This window comes from Euprymna scolopes, chromosome 14 (genome assembly GCF_053919585.1).
Source record: "Euprymna scolopes isolate OS-2025 chromosome 14, ASM5391958v1, whole genome shotgun sequence".
In the NCBI taxonomy this organism is placed as follows: Eukaryota; Metazoa; Mollusca; class Cephalopoda; order Sepiida; family Sepiolidae; genus Euprymna; species Euprymna scolopes.
The window spans coordinates 54611544-54634317 of record NC_136495.1 but is presented as its reverse complement, the minus strand read 5'-3'; the positions used below and the strand labels follow the sequence as shown (position 1 = coordinate 54634317).

Here is a 22774-nt window from a genome sequence, read left to right as displayed (position 1 = left end):
TTTATTAATACTAATGTAGAGTGATCTTACCATGCTACCAATGTAAAAATTTTCACATTTGTATTGTATGCGCTATATTGCATACATACACTGATTATATACCCATTGTTTGGATGAAATGGTTTACCATTGTGTAAGTGTTGTTGTTTGTGTTGTTTTCTTTAACTAATTTTCTAGTCAGGCTCCAAAGTGTGCTAATTCTGTTTCTAGTCTCTCTCTGCAGACATCTATACAGACTTTGGTGTTTATATTCTCACTGAAGTGTGGAAGGGTTAAAAAGCAAGTGTTGAATGATGTTTGATATACCCCCCCCCCTTTTTTTTTCCTTTTTTTGGTTCTTGAAGTTATTCCTGGTGAATGTTTAACAACCATTTTCTAACATTTCTAAATAGATAAGGTGTAAATGTCCTTCTCTTCCACTTTTTTATTTATTTATTTTTGCCATTGAAACATAAGGGTCTATGAATTAGAGGTCAGATATATAGGCTATGCTAAGCAGAATTGTGAAGTGAGATCCTTATTCACATTACATTTAAATTTCTGCATGTTTGTACAGTCGGGAAAATGGAAAGCAAGAAGAGAATTCCAAAAAGCATACAGTTGACCCAATTCCAATATCCTGATCTTTCCTTTTTTTTCCATTTTTTTTCTTTTCCTCTAATATCTCCTCTTCTTTCCCTCTTCTATCTGCACAAGTGGACTTCATACTACCAAAAATCACTATGAGTATTCTCTCACTCACTTAAACACTTAATCATTGCTTCCACACCATGCTTTTAAATTCTCCCCCACCGAACACACTCCTCATTGCAAACCATGTTTTGTATAAAACTTTAACTTAAAAAAAAATTGATTCCATGATTAAGGTTTGTCATTTGGGTTGAAATATTGGAATAAATGAACATTTTGTGTTGATATTTCCACATAGTTTGTTGCCTTGTTGATCACCTTATTTCATATAAGCATAATTTTTTTTTTACCCGAGTTTTTTTATTTTATTTTATTTTTTTAAAAAGTTTTCTTTCTTCTTGAACGCATGCAAAAAATATCATCTATGTCGTTTATCTTCTCTTTTTGATAATAACATATCAAATTGATAATTATTCTTTGAATCTGATAAAATAAACAGCTGTTTAAAATATCTAAACATTTGAACACATGATTTCATCATTATTTGAAGTTACAATCTTGTTTTAATTGGGATTTTATTTGTAATTAGGTTCTTTCAGTAAGAGGGTGTGATGTCACGATATGAGGAACATTGTGTAGAAATGTCAGTAGGGGAATGCTCCGCTGACCTCTTGAGAAATCTTGAAAGGATTTAAAAAAAAAAGATTTTTTAAACTGGCAGGTTGACCTGGTGTTGTCCAGATAAAGAAATATGCTGAAAGATCTGGTTTAAATTTATGCAAGCCTTATGTTTGCCCCTGACTCCTTATTTTAAAGTTTTCCAATATTTGAACTCCTTGTTGATTCTTCATAGATTAAAAATTTTTTTCAAAGATTTTGTTTTTATTCCATATTCACCCTATTCAAGGCAAATTGCCACTGATACATAATTTTATTTTGTTAAACCATTCGGGTAAAATCTAATATATAAACAGCTGTTGGTCTGTTTGTCTCCATATTTTCAAACTCTATCTCCTCTGAAACTAAAAGTCACAGAGCTGTACTAGAGGCCTATAATGATTGGATTTTTACAGGCTATTCTTTTATGGGTCTTTAGCCGGTTAAAATTGTTTTTAAGGAGTCAAAAGATGGGTAAAAATTGAAAAAATTATTCAACATTTTGTATATTCATCTTAGTTAATTTTTAATTTTAATCGGTTTATATACGTGTCACGTTGGTATAGTGGTAACATCACCAGCTTTGAATGCTACAGTTTTGGTTTTGATTCTAGCTAATGGCACATAAATCCTTTTTTTTCTTCTTTTTTTTTCTTTTTTTTTTTACTTTTGAAATCATGTCTCTATAATAATATATACAAAATCTGGACAAATTAAAATATATTTAAGCGTATTTTATGCTCCTCGGGGGCGGAGGGTCACTTTTATATAATTTTGAAATTTTAGCATATCATTCGATTCTGCATCTAAAGTTACATCTGATTCCTTATAGACAATGTCCTTCTTTTATTTAATACATAAAGCAAAGTCAATCTCTTTATTGTTTCTTTGTCATCGATAGCTTTCTTCGTCTGAAATCAATATTATATTTTGGTTTTTAAATTCTTTTTGTGGATCCGTGCAACGTGTTAAGAAGAAAATGTAATTTAATTCCTTCCTGAAAATATTTTATGTAGAGCGGAATTATTTTCACACTAATATGATCTTAAAAAGGAGAGGGCATAATTTTGTATTATATATATATATATATATATATATATATATATATATATATATATTTAAAAAAAATTTCTTTTACAAAGGAGTCACCACTTATCAAGGCCTGGAGGCCACTCGAGGATAAGGGTTAATGAGTGTACAATGGTCAAGGAAAACATTCCAGTCATCGTTAGTAGTTGAAATTTGGTAAACTGGATTACTTAAGGGGATGGCTCATCAAGAATTTGTTCACGTTGAAGACAACCATATTGTAGTCAGTTGGAAAGCGGGAAAACGGAACAGAGTTCCACAGGCATGCAGTTCTAAGAAAGAAGCTTTGTTCTTGGAATGTACATTTAGGTTTAGGCACAGATAAAGAGTGGGGGAAATTATTGATAGTGGTTTGAAAGTCAAGCCAAAGGGGCCCATAAATTGAAGCTAAGACGAGCACTTGCCATGAAAATAACGATAAAGCAGAGACAGGCTCGTGACATCTTTGGGAAAGAGGTTGCAGGGAAGAGAAAAGAGCATCCCCCACTAGGCTACGAAGTCTATTTTGAACTCTGTCAAGGCAGGATAAGCTGCTTCTAGCAGTTTCTGCCCAGATGTGGCAACAGTACTCCAACCTTGGATGCCCTTGACTCTTATACATGTAGAAAATTGGATTAGCAGTGAAATATCTACTGGAATGGTAAAACGATCCCACCATTTTCCCAGCAGCCCTGGCAACAGATTTGATGTATCTGTTCCATCTCAGATCAGTAGTAAAGGTCAAGACCAAAAGTTTGTCAAAACATGGACTCTCCTCAAGATGAGTCATTATATACAGAATTATTTCCTTTTGTTTGGTACAAAATATTTTAGAATAAATAAAAACGGCAGAGTTAAAAAAAAAATAATAATTGTAAGTAAACGATCAGGTCAGCTTGTATTTTGAATCTATTGATTGGCATATAAGAATATTTTTTAGTTTGTTATTGATTATTGTATAATCAGAAATCATTCACCTTTATTGACATGAATAACAGCTGTTCTCTTTGGAAATGGACAAACCTTTTGTGTTTGCTCTTTCTTCCACCTGTAAAATAGAAATGGCTAAATACTGAAATGCTTTTTTCAGTAAAATCAATTTATAAGAAAAAGTTATTCAAATCAAATCCACTACCGAGTGAAGTCAATTTTGGCTTCAGCAAAGCTTATAACATTACTGCGTTTTCATTTTTTTTTTTTTTTTTTTGTTCTCTGATAAATTTGTACATATTAACTTAATTTTGTCTTTGTAAATTAAGAGAAAAGGCTCAGTTGAAGGAGAAACTTATGAAGGTGCATGAATTGTACAGTTCAAGAGATATTCTCTAAAAGTAATGCTGCTGCCGCCAAATACTCTCCAGTCCCAATACTAAGGTAAGGGGAGTGGTGTAATATAGTCAACACAAGGTTTCATATTTATTCAAATTAAATGTAACTGTGCGCTATAGGCTGTATTCAATGAGAAGTTAGCTAAAAATAGACAACAATGTTTTTCCTGCATTTCCGCAGCTAGGGATTTTATCCTTAGCACCCAAAATCAACAGAGATTAGACGATTCCTGTAATGACCTGGTCCCTATTGATTTTGTAGTGGGTGTTTTAGTTCTGTGCAGTTCTAACAGGTCCATCCTCCCAGGCTTTGCCTTCTCTGTTTGAGAAGGGGTTAGTTTATTGCTAATCACCTAAGGCGCCCTTACCGGGGAATGCCGACAGAGCTGCCCAGGCACTTTTTTTGCAGGTCAGAGTGCTCCTCCTTGAGGGCGCTGACTTCTCAATTCCACTTTCCGATCCTAGTGTCTAAGTTCTTGCAGTGGGAAAGAACTAGAGAAGTATTTTACCATGTTGTTAAGCAATGCACACTAAATGAGAGAACGCTGTTACAGCATTTCTGCTGTTGTATTTACTTATCATTCTGTAAACGGATAAATCTAGTGATAGAAACCAACTAAGGTTGACAGGCTGTGAATCTGTTATTCCTAACCTTTTAAAATGTCTACCTCTTGCTCCTATACCACACTCCATAGATCTACTGCACACACTCTAACAAAAGACTTTTTCTTTTTTTTTTAATATTATGAATTTTTCAAATTCAAAATAACCACTAATGTAAGCACATGTATACATTTTGTAAATCGTAATCAACAAAATAAGTTATAGTAGAAATCTGAATTGTTCTTAGTGACTGCTGTTCTTGTTGGACAAAGTTCTGCCTTGTTTCATGTGTTTGCAATGGAATTAGGACAATGCTTTTTTTTTTCTAACAGGCTGACATGGATGCAGGAATGCTTAGTTATAAACAAATAGTCAGGACAGTTTATTAATCTGTGTTATCGGCTATGCAGAGGAATCATTCTGCCAGTTAATCACTGATGATCTTTAATAATATAAGCCGACAATATTTGCTCACTTGTTATATTTTCGGCATATGTTGATTTTGTTCACTGGTTGTTTCTGTCCAAATTTGCTGCTTGATTTTTACACGGATCGTAGTGTCAATCGTGCAGTCTTAGTCACTGATGTAAATAAATAAATTTTTCTTCCGAATAAAATTACAGCTGTTTTAAAAATAAGTAACAATTTTGAAAGATTTGAGATGACACTTTTTTTTTCTGCCAAATGACAACTTTTCCATTTGAATGACAGTCATTTTGCTTCAGACTTGAAATAGAAAATTTACATCAAATCCATTGCTAAAGTCACTGGAAAAAATGTCAATCTATCACTCTAGAATCTATCTCACTCCTAACGGAATTCTTTATCTACATAAGATTCAAGTATGTTCTAAGTTGAATACTGTTGCCACATCTGTGAGGAGGAGGTGCTCAAAACCTCCTTTCCTGCCTTGACAGTACAAAACTGATTTCAGAATCTAGTCAGCAATGTCATCTTCTCTACCCTACAGCCTCTTTCTCACAGAAGAGACATTACTTTCTTTTTTTTTTACTCTATTGTTATTTTCATGGTAGGTGTGCAACTGAGCTTCAATCTATTTCCCTCCAAAATATTCACAACAAAAACACACCTAGCTACAACCACTGTCAATAAATTCCTTTCTGTATACTTGTAACTAAGTGGAACTTTCATGAGCAAATTTTCTTTCTCAGAACTACCTGTTTTGGAACACATTACCACAGGACTGTCTCCTGGGGAGTTTTCAAGTCCAATGTAAACAATTTCTTGTTGAGTCATCCTCTTAAATAGTCAATTACTAACCAGTTATAATACAGCATAATCGCGTTGGCATACTGGTTTTTGTCAGATCACTGAAGTTAAGCAACGTTGAGCCTGGTTAGTACCAGATGGTAACCATTTGGGAATTCTAGGCATTGTATGTACTCTCTGATTATCTCGGCATTTGTGTCCAGTCGTCCTGTACATACACTTTACTTGCCACTGGTATTTAACAATGTCGACCCAGGACAGGTGTGGTTGGAAATTGCATACCTCCTGCTACAAAAATTTCACGCATAGGCACCCCTTCGTGGGTATCCATAGTCTGTCAAAGACTGAAGGAGTCTGTATAACCATCGTTATTAATCCCCTCGGTCTCTTCATCATCTGCCTGTCCAACTTGATAAATAAATTCTTCAGTGGCCTGCGGAGCCTTGATAAGCGGTGAATTAGTTTGTAAAAAAAGTTTAAAGTAACCATAATGCTTTATTTGTTGGACAGCCATTTACAAAAATGAAGACGTGTATGCTTAGAGTTGTGAGTCTTTGTAAGTGTTGGTGATTTTCATGTCTGGACGCTGACCTCTTTTAAGAGACAAGATGTGGCAACAGAGATGCAGATGGAAAAACACAGTGGATGTGAGATGAAAAAGTGAATTTTGCGATTGTGCAAGTGCTTTTTGGAAATTGTTAGTGTTGTTTTGACATTGTCTAAACAACTTGAATTTGATCATCATAGAGACCTTATTACGTTAAAAAGGAGGATATTTTTTTTAGTTTGTTAGTGAAATAAATGTAGGAAAAAGAAAACCGATAATAAGCATTGTCTTTTTTTTTTTTACATAGAAGTCATCACTTATGAAGACCCGGAGGCCACTCGAGGATAAGGGTCAATGGGTGTACAGTAGTTAATGGGATAATATTGTAGTAATCGTTAGTAGTGGAAATTTGGTAAATTGGATTACTTAAGGGGACGGCTCATTAAGAACTTGTTTACGTTGGACTTGAAGACGACTAAATTGTAGTCAGCTGGAAAGCAGGCAAACGGAAGACTTCCACAGGCGTGCAGTCCTAAATTGTATTATTAGAGACAAAAGATCATTTTTATCTGCAGAATAAATCTAACAACAATCCAACCAAAAATTGTCTTAGATACATATTCTGTGAGCTTCCATGATGACCTTTCTAAAATCCAATCAAATATGAAGAGTTTTAAAACAGTTTAGTTAATAATTTAAGAATAACAAATTATGGAAAAAAAAAATAATAACTAAACTATGTAAAAAAAAAAAAAAATAAATAAAAAAAATAAGCGTGACATCAAATTTTAATTTTCTATGCATCAAAATGTTAATGACATCATTTCGTCTATGTAAGTATATAATGAGGTTTTCTAACCAATCTTTTGCGGTATAATGGATTCCGTAGGAGGGTGTCACTTACAAGTTCTAACTTGCTGTTCTGGGAGTGACCAGCAAACCTTAGCCCCCCCCCCCTCCACACTTTTTCACCATCTCTCCTCTACTCTCCCCCTCTCTCTTTTAGCAAGACTGAGATAGGGAAGAAGGTACCCATATAAGTGTTTATTGGTTGGCTGTTTTCTACAGTTGACATCAGATGTTGCTGTCTGCAAATCATTCAGATGGTATCTTCAAATTTGTCAATGTGATGACTAGGGCTATAACAACAGCATATTCTTTTTATTGTTTTAATTCTCGAGTGTATATCCGTTAATATCTTATATGCTTTTATATAGAGTGATATGGTTCTCAGTTGATTAACTGCTGGATATATACTTGAGAGTCAAAACAATAAGAATATGCTGTTGTCATAGCTCTAGTGATGACACCTTCAAACCTTATTTTTCTTTCATTTTCTTTCCATAGGATGATGTCACTCAAAAGTTTTGACCAACTTATCTGGTAGTGATCAGCAATATGAAGTCTTTTCTCTTTTCTCAGTGAAACTCGCATTGGAGAAAGGTGTTCAACATATCAAAAAAAACTTTGTAGATATGCAGGTATAGTGCTGCAAGATAAATAAATGCTAAATTTATTTTGGTATCTGAATTAATATGTGAGTTTTGGTCATTCAAAATTAGTTAGAGATTGCGTTTTGTTTGATACTGAAGACAAGCCTAACTTAAGCATTGTATAACTAAAAACAAAAACTTTATAAATATAATGCTATAGTTCATAGAAAGAAAGGTAAGATATACAGAATTTATAATTCTTAGATATACCCAGTCTTAAACAGTGGTGAAAATGTTGTCACAAAAATTGCGCAGAAACCATATAGAAGAGCAAAGTTTTATTTTAGCAGTTAACACATTGAAAGTTATTAGTATGATTCATGGTAGCGTATAGATTAAGCTAATCTTTTGCTTCATTGGTACATCCATAAAAGCCTTATTCTTAACCCTTTGATCGGTTCAGAACACCCGGAACACAATGGTTTCAGTCAATTTTGGGGCAAAAAGTAGTGAATTCTGTGACTGTCTGACAAAATTACTTGAAAATGCAAAAAAAAAAAAAAAAAAAAAAATGCAAACCTCTGTCTCTTTTATAAAATAGCCGTTCAGTGTTAAATAAGATCAATATGAGTCGTTGAATATTGGATAATAACCTTCCTTTTAGAAGATGGAATGAGTTTTCAAAGAGAGGTGATTAATGTCGGGAACGGCATAGAAAAAACAGGGCTAAAAATTTGCTGTTGAAAAAAAGTCAGAACTAAATGCATTGAAATAGTTACATAATTCAAATCAACCTGCAAAAAAAAAAAAAAAAAATTATCGTACAAGAAAAAGAAGTCATTAGAAAGAGGAAAGATTGAATTTTAATGACATACCAATTTCATAAATGTAATCTGAAAAATAGCCAAAGCTATTGTAAGTTAAATTTTATAAAAATGTCAGCATTTTTACGTACTGTCACAGCATAAATAGGCCAGTTTAGCATATCTATTCTGATAAGAATTCCTTGGTTATAACGCTATAATCAAAACTAATGGCAACCAAAGGTGTTTGCCAAAGTCTGTGTCTTCTGCGTAAAGACAGGCAAATTGACCTTATATTCTCTTTCCTCGTGCAATTTTTAACTTTATATGGTTAACCTTGAAAGGTTTCTTTTTTTTCTCCCGGCATTGTCCGAGTGTTTGTAGGTGTGCGTGGTTGTTAATGAAAACCTAAGAATAATCGAAGTAAAAAAAGAAAACATAAAAACGAAGGTTAAAACTTAATTCACAGACGATCTCCAGGAGACTGGGTTTCAATCCTCAGTCAGGTCTTGCCAAAGATTGAAAAAATAGTACTTGATGTCGCTTTGCTAAACACTCAGTATTATAAGAGGAGGATCAAGGGCAAGTAGAGTAATCCTGAGATTGGTGTGGCGCCCTCCTCTACACCTGTTTAGCAACTAATGAAAAGGGAGCCGTTGGGTTGCCCCCAACTATAATTAGACACTTAGCTTCACCTTTCTATTACTAATAAAAATAATTTTCCTTCCTGTCTCTGTGAACAAAATTTCTTTCTAAGAAATTCCTCTCTATTGTGCATTACCATGAGACTGCTTCCTTGTAGACTATTACATGGCTATCTTTGAATCCAATGTCAACAAATAGCTGTCATAAATAGTCCCCATAGGTAATCAAACTTTGTTCATTCCATTCATTGTTTTCAATCTGGCAAGTGGTTTTGGCCTTGATAAGTGTGACATTAGTAAAAAAAAAAATAAACAGAAAATTTTCAAGTGTTATTTTATTTTATATCTTGAAAACCATAAAACCTAATATAAATCAGTGACGAGCACTTTTTTAGCCTTCCATAGTTCTCGTAAATCTTTTCGTGACTTTTATCATTCTTGTGATTTCAAGTCGACCTCTAATATAAGTAGTCACCTTCATACATTAGGCAGTACAACATACAATAAAGTGCGTCATTATAAAAATTACAAGTGACCTTGCTCTCACGCCTGGCATCTTACCAACATAAATATTAAACATTCATGCCGAGAAATCAATACAATTTGCTGATAAATCTATGCAACCTACATTATTATCACTTTTTTTTTCCCATATTTTTTTTCCATATTTTTTTATAATGATGTTGGTCTGTAGCGGCACTATTGATGTACACAACAATATCCTCCACCAATCTTTTAGATTTTCAATTGCTCTTATTGCAGGCTTGTCCATTCTGTAATGTTGCTCTCCCACCTCCTTTGTCTGTCGACCAATCTTCGTTGCACCATTCACTGTGCGTTGAAGGATTAAATAGAATATAAATTTGATTCTGGAATTTATAACTCCAGTCTCATTGGGAATTTCAGATTATAAAGTTTTACAAAGCTTTCGAAAGGTTTTTGAAATTGAACTTGATATTCTCAGATAATGTACGTTGGATTGTACATAGTTTGCAGAATTGTTACTTTGAAATTACCTGTGAAATCTACTATGCATGTAATCTTACTATGGAAGTGTAGCAGATCTGATGCACAAAATGAATTGCTGTCTCCGATTTTCATGGCCATCCTCATTGGTCGAAGTACTTGTGTACTATGTCTATGATAGACCATGGTCGAAGTACTTGTGTACTATGTCTATGATAGACCATGGCAAGCAAAGTCGGCACAAACCTGGAAACACTGGGTTGTAAACAAATAATCAGGACAATTAACTAATCTGTGTCACTTGCTATGCTGATTAGATAAATACAGTTTACTTTTTGGTGTGTTGCAATGATCAAGGCTTTATTGAATACCTGGATAACAGAAGAAATACAAGAGCGTATTATTCACACATAGTGAAGATGCGCATAGCAAGCAACACCGCATGTATTACAACAAAATTAATAATGCCCTCCCCCCCCCATATCCCATCAGTTTTTGGTACTGCAAGGTACTGGATGAAGAAAAAAAAATACATGAAAATCACTGGTGTAAATTCACAGTCAGTGTTCAGTGTGTGAGAGATGATCACGGCTGTCACGCATGTGAATCTATACCTGAATGTACCTCCAAAAATAACTGAAGTTACAGTCTTTAATAAACTAATGATTTTTCAATGTGGAAACATAGTACAACAGACAGTTTGTCTTGAAAAGTTTTATATTCAGGTCACACCTTTGAGGACGCAGGGGTTAAAGTTCTTGGTGACCAGTCTTGTTATGAGGAAGTAACCTGGCCAAGGACTGAGGGAGTTTTTTGGAGGTTCCCTTCTCTAATGTAGTGCCCTGTTCTGTAGAGATATCCGGTGATGTCACTGGAGAGCCAGGGGGGAGATGACCCTCATTATGTGGTTGAGTGGGTCTTGGGGTTGTCATATGCTGTGGGGACGAGCCAGCTGAAATTAGCTTGCCTTGTGGAGCTGGAGTAGGTTTATGTTGGGAAGCAGGACCAGCTGGGTTTGGGTAGGGCAGTGAGAGTGTGCCAGAAGATATAATTGGGCCCTCTCCACTACTGGCATGTATCAATGAAGGAACTGCCTGTTTCTGATATGACATGTCCAGGACCATCAACTCGTATCACATATTGATGGAATTTATGAACTTCAATCACAACCCTAGTTTTGTCACATTTGTTTGGGTAGGGCCTCAATTTTGGATTCAGATGATGTCCCCAACTTTAAGGGGAGGCCGGTTGACCATGTGCTCTGACAGCCTCTCTGCATCACGCATGTGTATGTTGTATAAGGCCTCTTCCTTGGCTCACAGAGTCTCCTGTCACGTGGGATGGGGGTTTGTATTTGCTGGGGAATATTGGGATGAAATCTCTGATAGGGCGACCATAGAAGCACATAGCAGGAGAGAGGGCAGTGTGGCGATCTGGTGTGTTGCGATATTGAAGCATGGCCTTTTGGAAGGTGTCGGTGTTCAATGATCCCAATGTATTAGTGTTGTTCATTAACATTCATTTCATAGTTTTAAAGCTAATCTCAGCTCTTGAATTACTTAGGGGGAATGCTACTGATGAGTGTCTGTGGCTCACTCTCAAAGCATTTAGGAAGCACTCAGTTTTAGAGGCGGTGAATTCAGGGCTGTTGTCGGAAAAGAGCTCCTCTGCTATCCCATAGGTGACAAATGTTCTGCGCAATTGTCTAATGAGTCCGTCTGCCCCATCAGACGTTTCCCTCCACAATTGGCTAGTTGCTGTAGTAGTCCACAATGATGAGAGAATGATGGCTGCAGTATGTGAAGTAGTCAGCAACTATAGCTTGGAAGGGGTAGACTGGCTGGATTGGTGGAGTCAGCGACATGCATGGTTGGAAGGGGGCTATACTATTGCACTCAGAGCACATCTCTCGTATGTTGCAAGTGGCAGAGTTCATGCCTGGCCAGAAGAAGGATGATTCGGCCCTGGAACACATTTGGGCAACACATTGGTGGGCCGAATGGAGAGACTCCAAGATTCTGAGCTAGAGGGATTTGGGGATGATTATGCGGTCATGGTATAGTACCACACTGTTGGAGCGGCTCAAATGATCGCAGTACTCGTAAAATAGTCAGACATCAGGTGGGAGATCCTGTTTAGCTGGGAAGCCATTCTCCTCTATGTTGAAAAGCAGCACCATGGATGGGTCACTGGCAGTAGTAGTGTGGATGTAATCCTACGGCATTGATTCAAGGAAGGTACCATTGTTGAAGTCATGGGAGCAGACCTTGTGGATTGTTGATTGCTCTGCATAGCGAATGAACTCGAGGATAGACTGAGGCAGCTGAGTGGTGTACAGTGCTGCTGCTGAGTCATCAGGCAGTGGCAAGTGTTGAGCCATACTGACTGGGTGGCGTGACAGAACGTCACTGGCAAAATGTTGGGCGCCTGGGATGTGAGTGACCTGGAAGAGTTTTTTCTTTCAAGTTGTGAAGGCATGAGTTGGGTATGTTTTCCAGGTGCCAGTCACCAATGACTTTGAGCACTGATTTATAGTCTACAGCTATGATGGGATCTGGGCACCCAATAATGAATTGTCTAGCTTTATCCAAAGCCTCTACTACCGGCAAAGCCTTGCTTTCAATGGGGATCTAGCCGGACTCAGCAGATGGCGTGAATCTGCTTCGTACTATGGCAACCTTCCATCTGTCTTTGCAGCAGAAGGGTTTGTGAGATGCTGGGCAGGGACAGTGTTTTTTGAATAACCAGAATCCTATGCCGTCTTTGCTCCAGTCGATTGCCAGGCAAGTTGACCTGCATTTATCAAAGATCTCCACACCATGTTGGATCTCATAGGTAATCAGGCTTTTCACTTCTTTGAAGGTTTGTTGCATTTCCTCAGTCCAGTCGAATTTCACACTGAGTTTCAGGAAGTCTCTGAATGGCTTCATCTTTTCTGTCGACGTAAATGTATACGAGACTTGGTTCATGAGTCCAAAGAACCTACGTATGTTAGTGATATTTCTGGGAGTGGAAAAATTTTTGATCACCTCCATGAAGGATTCACATGGCCCCACGGTCATTTCCCTGATTTAAAGCTAGCAAACTCTGTTTCCTTCTTGGCAAATCCAAACTTGTCAGAGTTGCCTGTGATACTGTTGTGATCACAGATCCAACCACTCGATGGCTTGGAAAAAGCTTCTCTCAATGCTGTTGTGACTCTGATTTGTTTGGGTCCACAAGTGGGTGTCATCGATGATTTTTGTTTTGTCTGGAACATCCATGACTATTTCATCAAACCGCTGGGTATAGGTGTCATTTTAAGCTATGTACCTTTGCGAGGCCACACAGTATCTGTATCTACCCCATGGGGTGATGAATGTTGTGTAATGGCGATCCTCCCCATGGAGGGAAATGCTGTGGTAACCATTCCAAGTTGTACAGCCTACCAGGTACCAACACACACCGGCCTGCCCTTTGAGTTTTGTGGCGAATGCACTAACTGGTTCATCCCTGTCTTGCTTCATGTTTTGTAGCTGAACTCTTGTTACCATGCCACTCCCCTGTCGTACAGAGAGTCCTTATCTTTTGCAGGACGGTTGTCTTATCGGAGTGTGTGAAGGACCCAAATGTCCTTTGAATTCAAGGAGTTGTCGTAGCACTCGAGGAGTTGGAAGACTACGTCTGTGCCCTGTAAGTGGCAAGCAGATTTATAGTCGTCCCATCTCTGCTCAAAGTAGGCAAAGTTCTCACTTGAACCTGCAGCCGATACTGTGGGTCGCTTGACGTTTTCTGCCTTAGCTGGTGCTGCTGTAGCTACGGTAGGCATAGGCAGAGGATGAGCCGTGTTGGTATAGATGTCAGTCAGGCAGATGAGGATTTCCGGTGCCAGATTACCGTCAAAAGTGGCTTCACAATCTGGGGCTGTGCAGCTGATTTTTGACATCTTTGATGTTTCTGGATATTCTTGGTCATAGATAAGTACGGTTTACTTTTTGGCATGTTGCAATGGCCAAGGGTTTATTGGATACCTGAATGACAGAAGAAATACAAGAGCATGTTATTCACACATAGTGAAGGTATGCATAGCAAGCACCACCGCATGTATTACAACAAAATGAATAATAGTCTTGTACAGATGAGTCATTTTGTAAGCAAATCAATGGTGGCATTTGCATAATTAAGCGAATATAAACGAGTGAAAGTTTCTTATCCATCAGTTGTTTTCGTTATATATTGCATTGACATCTCTCATGACATTTTATACCTACTTCTATTGATCTTGTTTTTAGCCCTCACTGCAATTTCCTCTTGTCACCTCCATTCGGCCTCCTTTTTTTATTCATTTCTCCCCTCTATTATCCCTGTTGTTATTTGTTATACCTGCCTGTTTCTGAAAATCTGACAATTTTCTGTAACGCATCCTCAATATACAATCGTGGTTAAAACAGATTGTCACCATGGAAACAATGGTGAGCATACGTATGCAGAAAATGTTTGAGTTGTTCTGGCTTCTCATATCGTTACATGACTTAATAAACAAGTGTATTGGCAAGATTATTTAAACGATTTTATTATTATCAACTCACTTGGAGTTTTCAAATAAATTACGATCATTAATTGCTCATTGACAATAGCCAGTGGTGTTTTTTTTTTTTAATCTTAGGGAAAAGTCTCCCTAGATTTCCAGCATTCTCTGCCTCTTTTGATAAAAGTTACAAATCATTTAGCATTACTGCATCAGCCGTTTACCATTGATTTCTCGGTAATGACTGTTGTTCTCTAGAGTTTGAGTGACAATAAGCTTCCCAAAAATTCCAGTACTTTCCACAGTCTTCCAATGAAAGCTGGTCGGAGCGTTTCATCTTAGGCGTTTCTATTCTCCTTGCCCCTTCATGTCTTGTTTGTGTTGTACTAGCCAAAGCTGGTGTTATCATGCACATGTATGTGTTTTTGTTTTTTAGGTTGGCGATTTTTTTAGATAAATCAGATTTATTATTAGCTTTTCCCGAGCATGAGTCTCGCTAATAATGAAATACACCCCCCACACATATATTGAATAAATACTCATTTAACAATTGATTGTGAGTTTTTATTATAATTTGTCTGCTCTGCCTCTTTTACTTTAATTTTACCTTGAATGAAACATTACACACGTTTTCACTATTAATAGCATATTAGTATACAGATTAAATTTTATTTAATATTTAATCCAATAGTTCCGAAAAATTCACTCATAATTCATGTCTGAATTTATTTAATTCCGTATTAAAACGTTCCCCTAATACTGCAGTTTTTATTTTGATTTGGCCACATGTTCCAAAGATAGCAATCTATTAGAACCCCCCCCCCCCCATCAATTGTTTAATGCACTTATAACGAAGTATTTGAAGAATTTATAAAATTTCTATCCATTAACATGATGCGTTCATAAGTCAATCATCTCTAAGCAGATCGTGCCATAAACAAAATTCTTTTCCTCAGATATTGACCTATTTCTCATGGGACTCGTCCAATAAAAATCCTTTTTGACCCACCCATACAAATAAAAATAAAACAAAAATATATGCATTTTCGGAATGTTTGAATAGCAATCGAACAAATAACTTATTTTTTATTGCAATACTTTTTAGAACTACTCTACATTAAATAATAATAATAATAATAATAATAATAATAATAATAATAATAAAAGTATAAAGCTTGCCTAATTAAAATGAATCTTCATTTTAGTAGATGTATCTGTTTTGTAGGTGAATATCTGCAGATTTTTTGTTGATTTTTTTTGTCCCCGACACAAGGAGGGTGGACTTGTAAATTCACCCTTGTCCGTTCATCCGTTCGTCTGTCCGCACTTTTCTCAGTAACTACGCCTTGGAATTTTTTTGAAATTTTGCACAAACATTAAACATGATATGAGTAAAAAAAAATAACAGAACGGATTTTTAGATGCTTATTAAAAAAAAAAATTGATGCCTTGGATTTTTATAAAACTTTCTGAAAAGTTGTAACTGATTTCTGTATAATTTTGTTTGTCTATACTTTGTATACCCCAGAGGCTCTTTAGGACTAATGAAAACACTCCATTTTTGGGACTATTTTACCATATTTGTCACAAAATTTTCTGTGTATGTCTATGGTGCTGAACTCAAATTAAAATATGTTAAGGCTTTGTGGACTTTTGGGGCTAAATGGGGGGAGGAAAATGATGGACTTAGTCCTTTCTTCTTTTTGCATGGTGCAGGCAGAACTCAATTTAACATTGTAAGAAATTATCTTACCCGTTTTTGCCTATGGCAGAATGAAAGAGACACAGAAAAGCAACAAAGGCTCACCTTAAATCCAAGAATAATTTTATTTACAAAAGGGTAAAAAAGGAGTCCATATTGCAAAAGAGTACCCTCTTTAGCTTCTGCCAAATGGCGGGTAGTTCTTGCCTAGAAAGGCGAAGGTAGTTGTAGTTCATGTCTTGAAAGGCGAAGGTAGTTTTCTTCTTGTGAAGATGCTGGTAGACTCGGCCGCTCGTAGAATTGGTTGAGGGTTCACGAAATCCTTCCAGACTGTCGATACGATCAACGCACTTTGCGATCGATGATCATAAAATAATATGCCCTCTTGCGGGCAGTGATAAAGAAGTAATTAGTCCGTAGAACATTTTAGCCTCCGGCTAATATCCGCATTTAAATGAGCGGAGAAATAATGGGGTAGAACCATGCCTTAGTTCATTAGGCCTGGAGCGAGATTTCGCGTGTCGGCTTTGCTCGGCATCATATTGAAATCTTGTTTTAGAACCATGCCTTAGTTCATTAGGCATAGAGCGAGATTACGCGCGTCTGCTGGGCACGACGTCATGTTGAAATCTGTTTTTTGAAACACAAAATTCCCGCCAATTCTGAATCCTCCTTAGCAACTGAACAACGTAATACCATTGGTCGAAATAATCGCGTGATTGCAAATCACGCGGTAAAACTGCACCGTTTGTTCATTTTCATCAGGATTTGATGTCCCCTGGGGACTTTTGGGGCTAAATGGGGGTGTGTGTGTGAAGATGCTGAACTTATTTTATTTTTATGCCTCGTTCATGCTTCATTTTTTTTTTTTTTTAACGTGTTAATTAGCGTCTTCTTAGAAAATCGACCATATTTTTTTTGGACAATATCAAATATTATTTATTTATTATTTTAGTTTACTCATAAAACAGTAATCTACGGGCATTTCGAGGCCCTACCTCACGTCAGTGTAGCTTGACTGTTTCTAGGAATAACCTCACCGAAATATGTATTTCGGTTGAAAATGATGGGGTTGGCAGGTAAAAATGAAACGAACAACCATTCTTCCAGCTAATTGTTAAAATCGGAAACAATCTTTTAACGCAGGGTAAAAAACAACTTGCACACAAGTATTTTCTGTTTTTAACGATTTGATTGCATAAAACAAACTCGAGAGTGAAAAGATGATCTCCTCCTGCTCTTCTTAAATCTCTCAGAGCTGTTGAGAGGCGCAAGTGGACAGATAGAAAGTGAAACATTTCCTTAAACTAAAAGCTGACTTCCTGTTGTGACGAGACCCAACCCTCACGATAGAGATGAAAATGAAAACATTCATCATACACAAATGACCCCACATCCCCTCCCACTGCGCTTACACACAAAATCACGATGACCTTCTCTCGAACAAGTCACTTAGTGACAGAAATTAGGTGACAATTTAAAAAGAAAGTGGGTGGCTAAAGATAATAAAATCCCGTTGTAATTTTTTTTACGTTGTCATTCCATTAAAGATTTTATTAGATCCAATATTATAACAAATGAGCTGTCCTTACACGGTATTGCCCGGGAATCTTTTTACTTTCATTTAAAAAAAAAATTTTTTTTTATAAAAGCAATTGATTACTTTCAGATTAAACAAAGTTATTAATTTTTTTTTAAACTCTTAAATACATAAATAATAAGCTAAGAATAGGCACCGCCAAAACTTGGGGGGTGGGGGCAGGTAAGTACTTTTTGACGGACCGTCTTTTTAAAAATCTACCAAAAATCAGATAATTATCCAATCAATACGAAATTTTCAGCGATTATTAAGAGAAGAATGAACTTTATAACAGTGTACTTATTTTTCATAAACGATATTTATATATTTTTTACTTACAACCCCCCCCCCTTGTTTTGAGGTGGTACAAATATGCTTAAAATAATCATCTGAAACTGAACAAAACATATTGTGTTGTTTTAAGGGATAGAATTATAGATTAAAAAAAAAATTGTTTGCATACCTTATTTTGACGTCTGAATATCAGAACTTCGATTGTGTTTAATTATCCCGCTTTTGAGTTTTGAAAGGTGAAATTCGGTGAATATGTTAAGTAAAATAATTAATTTAAGTGAAGCAAAAAAAAAAAAAAAATTTTAATATTTATACGAAAAAAGCCATTTTAAAATCTTTGATAAATAAATTAACATTTTTTTTTTAGCGAGCCGAATAATGCATGACCATTATTAAACAGGGCATGCTTTGAAGAATCGATATAAAAAAAAAAATTGATAAATATTGTGCCCTTTGTGTTAAAAATAGCATCATTTTTTCGATCCCGTTTGAAAACGTTTGCCGCCTTTCGACTATGGTGGACCAAACGCGCTGAAATAATTTTTTTTTATTCTGCTTTAAATTGCCCCCCTCCCCCATTTTGGGAAGCCTGGCCCCCACACACATACACATTAAAAACCAAACTCATACAAATGGTCACCCATCTGGTACTGGCCAGCCTCAGCGTTAATAATACATTGAAATTTTCGTCACTAGACTCTAGATCGACGCGAAGTAACTGGTTGCCTATATGAATAAGTGGAATTATTTGAAATCTAGGTACTTATATTATAATATTTTTGCATATTCTCATAGAAAATCATCCTAAATCTTAGACAACAAATAAATAAATTAATTATTTCAAAAACCTTTTTTTTTTTTTTTAAATATTTATGTACGTTTTTTGTGCAAGACAAAAAATGTCAATTGTTAACTTTTTGGGAAAATTTAACATTTAAAATTTAATTAAAAATAGTAGAAAAAGTTTTACATTATTCTGTTTTCTATATGATAAAATTCAGGGTTTTATCTTTCTGGAAAAAAAAAAGTTACTCAGAAATAATGGATTTTAATAAATGTAATTTCGTTTTAAAAAACAACAACAACTTGATTTTTCGGCCATTTTTGGCGGTGCCTAGCTAAGAGTCATAAGTGTTAAGTCGGTAAGCAGGATGCTGATTACATTCTATTACAATTACTGATTATGATTAAATTAATGCATCATCTTAGAGTAACAAGTTAATTATTTCATAGCAAAACTTATCTGGTCTTCGAACCAAGATCACAGTGTAATATCTGTTCTGGTGCTGCACTGCTGCAGCTGCACTTCACTTTTCCTGTCCTCGGACAGTCGAGGAGAAATCCTTCATGATTGAGACAATTTTTGTTCCTATCCAGAATGTCCCTTTTGGAGAGCTGGATTTTCTCCCACATTAAAAACCGACCTTTTGTCTAACTCCACCCTCGCGGGGAGGCAAGTAAATAAGAATATTAAATTGTATCAGAAGATGCGAACGACGGATGAATGTCTATATAAGTTTTTTGTTATTACTAGTGCAAGAAACAAAATCTGTTGTAGTTATTAGCGAAGAATTTCATCAATTCAAGGCGGGTTATTATTTTTTTTTTTTTTTAACGAATCAAATTAGACAAAGTTTTGTTGCAAAGATAACTGTGCAGCCCTGTCGACATTCTTCATTAGAAGCGCTTGAGGCGACTAGCAATTAAACTACCCTTCTTAAAGAGAGAAGGTAAAGCCTGGAAAGGTGAACCTCTTAGAACTTCACAAAACCAGCTTTACACTGCAAATCAGCAGGGAACGGGTCATAGGGATTGCTGCATTTATTTATTTTTTTTGTTTGAATGGTTGAAAATTGGTGTCCAGTAAAAAATAAAAAAATTCTGATTTGCTCCAATGGTGGTGAGTAAGTGTGTGTGTGTGTGTGTGTGTGTGTGCGTGCGTAATTACAAGGTCTGGGCACTTTGATGAAGCAGACCTATGACCAACACTGGGTACTTGAAGAAAGTTGGGCACACTTGTGGAGTTTGATGGACTGTAGAAGGTTGGGGTGAGATTGTAGCAAAAAGAAAAGGAATGAAATAAAATGAAAAAAAAATAAAAAAATACCAAAAAAAAAGAAAAAAAAAAAGGGAAAATCTTGGGTGGAATGTTTCTTAAGGAAGTGGGCAAAGTAGAAAAGTTAAAAGGAGGCGAAGAAGAAGGATGGCAATTGCATGTTGTCATTTTCCTAACAGTCTGGTCTACTTGATCTTTCTGACTCTCAATTTGATCAGAAACTTAAAACAACACACAGAAAACTTGACTTTTTTTTTTTTTTTTCTGAGTCACAAAAACAAATTCAGTTGCTCTTCTACTGAGGTTGAACACAAAAGAAATATCTCTACAAAGATAACAGAACACTTCACGATTCATTTTCTTTTTTAAAGGATCCAGGCTAACAAAAATAAGTTTCAATATTTGATTTATGTATCAAATATTCCAATATAAATCTTTTTTTTTTTATTATTATTAATTTAAACAAAAGGGATTACTTGCACGTTTCTTGTAAATTTAATGAAGAAAAAAAAAACTGAATTAACTAAAATGATAAAATCTAAATCTCTCATTTAAGAGAGAATGCAAAAAACAAACAAACAATCCTGATATACTGAATACACTAACTTATGAGAAGGCGTGTTAAAACAGCAATTCTGCAAACTTGAAAGAAATGCCAGAAAATGAAATCGTTTGTACGTCTTCATTTTCTATTGTTTGTTTTATCGTTTAAGACATTACTGATCATGGGATGAAAATATATTGAAGACTCAAGACGCAGTGCAAACATTTACGTCGGATTCTGGAAGCAGAATCTTCTGCCCAATGGTTATTTTTTTTCTATCCTTTTTTTTTTTTTGTGCACAAAGGATTATCTTGGAAGCTGACAGGATTTATCAGATGCCAATCAAAACAGAAAGTGTGTGCATCCCATGTATACAGTGCCATACGCATCCCTATACTGTGTAAGTAGAAGTATATAAAAAAAATTCTCATTTTAAAATTTGGTATTAACTTCAAGACGATGTTATCACAAACCAGCCTAGTTCAAAGTGTGAAAATGTGTAAATATAGTAAAATATCCTTCAATTTCAACTTGCAATGTCTCGTTTATTCTTTTGTGGATTGTTTTTTTTTTTTTATAAAATTTAGATGTAAACAAATTTTCATCTATTCTCTTTATAAATGTATGATTCTTTCTCTTGTGTCGTTAATTGGTTTAAAATATTTTTCAACATGCTTAAAATTGAGTTACTATTTTCAGTGATGTCAATTTATTTATTTTTTTTTTCCATGTAAAAAAAAAATGTTGGTGTTTTTCAAATTTGGGGTTAATTAGTCTATGCATATATTAAGATAATTCTATCTTAATGAAAAAAAAGAGCCACTCATCAATATGGCGGGCTTTAGGGGTTTATCTTTCACAACAAAAAACAAAAAAACAAGACAATTTGAAAACTTTAGTGAATTAAATGTCAAAGAAATTTTTTATATATTATCAAATTTTTTGTGTGTTTTTTTTACACGATCTGAATTTGAATTTTTTTTATTGATTTATTATTAAAAAAAAAAAAAATCTAGTTTGATCTCTCCTATGCTGTGAATCATTAAGAAGAATCAATGTGTTAGCTGTTGAAACTTATATGAAGAGTCAAAGTTGCACCTCTGTCATTTTTGCACATTATATGGGGATGGATATGTGATTTTGTCCACTATACTGGTTCAATATAATAATTATTTCCTCCATTATGAGTAATTTTTATTTCGCATAAGATTTGGAAGGATTTTTTCACTTGTTTAAAAGCCTACACTTTTAGATATATAAAAAATTGTCTTCTCGGCTAATAGATGGCAAATTTTAAAATTTTGAATGGATTTGAACTACCAAAAATAAATTTGGTACCAGTGTTTCTGTTTTGCAAAGTTCTATGTAATCACATTAAAAGTTTTTTTTTTTTTTTTTAAATATATAATGGAAATAAGATTTTGGTTTGGGGATACTTACTCTAAAGATTCTGAATTTCAGAATCATGTAATGGTCTGTGGGACAGCAGTTCACCACAATCAAAATAAAATTGAAAAAATATAAAAATTACATTTTTACAGTATAGGTTTTTATAATCTGTATATTAATAAAATTATGTTACCACTTGTGTGTGTGTGTGTGTGTGTGTGTGCATATTTCTTGTGTCAAGACTCAGCTTGTGCCTTTCAATTGTAGGCATGTCTCTTTTCTTCCTAAGTTTCTCATGAATGGCTCTTCTCTTGAGGAAAAATTGATTCTGAAACTTCTTGGTCTTTCTTTCATTTTAAATCTTTCTTGGAGCACATATATTAGATCCATTGCTCTTTCTGCTTTTTGTAAAGTAGGTTCTCTATATCGTTCTAAACACTTTATCACGCCTGAGGATATTCTCTATCTCTACAAATCTACTATCAGACCATATATGGAGTGTATTGTCATCATATTTGGGCTGGTTAATATCTATCCCCTTTCATGGTTCTTGATAAGGCACAGAAATGTATCTGCAACTTATAATTGGCCCCCACCTCATTTTCTTCTCTGCAACCTCTCTATCACAAATATGATGTTGCTAGTCTCAGTCTTTTCTATATATGGCATGTGTTTTTCAGAATTGTCTGATCTATTCCCTGCTTCTTTTGTTCCAGCTCGTTTGACTTGTTAGTCTCGTGGTCTTCATCAATTCACTATTTTAATACCTCATTGTAATATAACTTACTATTCCG

The 22774-nt window shown here is 35.3% G+C and overlaps 1 protein-coding gene across 1 annotated transcript in view; it reads left to right on the top strand.

Moving 5' to 3' along the window:
* LOC145293023 (phosphatidylinositol 4-phosphate 3-kinase C2 domain-containing subunit beta-like) overlaps positions 1–22774 on the top strand; it is a 264977-nt gene that overhangs the window by 45533 nt on the left and 196670 nt on the right. The gene's annotated exons all lie outside the window — the stretch shown is intronic.